The 252-nt window shown below is 50.8% G+C and overlaps 1 protein-coding gene across 1 annotated transcript in view; it reads left to right on the top strand.

The window, feature by feature from the left end:
* LOC119592681 (fibrinogen C domain-containing protein 1-B-like) overlaps nt 1-252 on the top strand; it is a gene marked incomplete at its 5' end in the record, with an annotated part of 56126 nt that overhangs the window by 18838 nt on the left and 37036 nt on the right.

Here is a 252-nt window from a genome sequence, read left to right on the forward strand (position 1 = left end):
TATCGTCTGTATTTTTCTTTTCCTCTCTTCCCTTATCTCTCGTCTATATCCTGCGCCCGCGTCAGAGCATCGTGAGGTGATTCTGTTATCTTTCCAATCAGCTGAGATAGTCCCGAGAGACGCCGCAGCATCTTTCTCCAGCCTGAGTGTTTGAGCATCACTGACAACACACAGAATTGGATCAGACAGACACGCCGCTGTTCCCTAAGTGACGCTTGATTCCCGGCCTTTCAGGGGACAGGGATCGGGGTT

The sequence above is a fragment of the Penaeus monodon genome, chromosome 30 (genome assembly GCF_015228065.2).
Source record: "Penaeus monodon isolate SGIC_2016 chromosome 30, NSTDA_Pmon_1, whole genome shotgun sequence".
NCBI classification, from domain to species: domain Eukaryota; kingdom Metazoa; phylum Arthropoda; class Malacostraca; order Decapoda; family Penaeidae; genus Penaeus; species Penaeus monodon.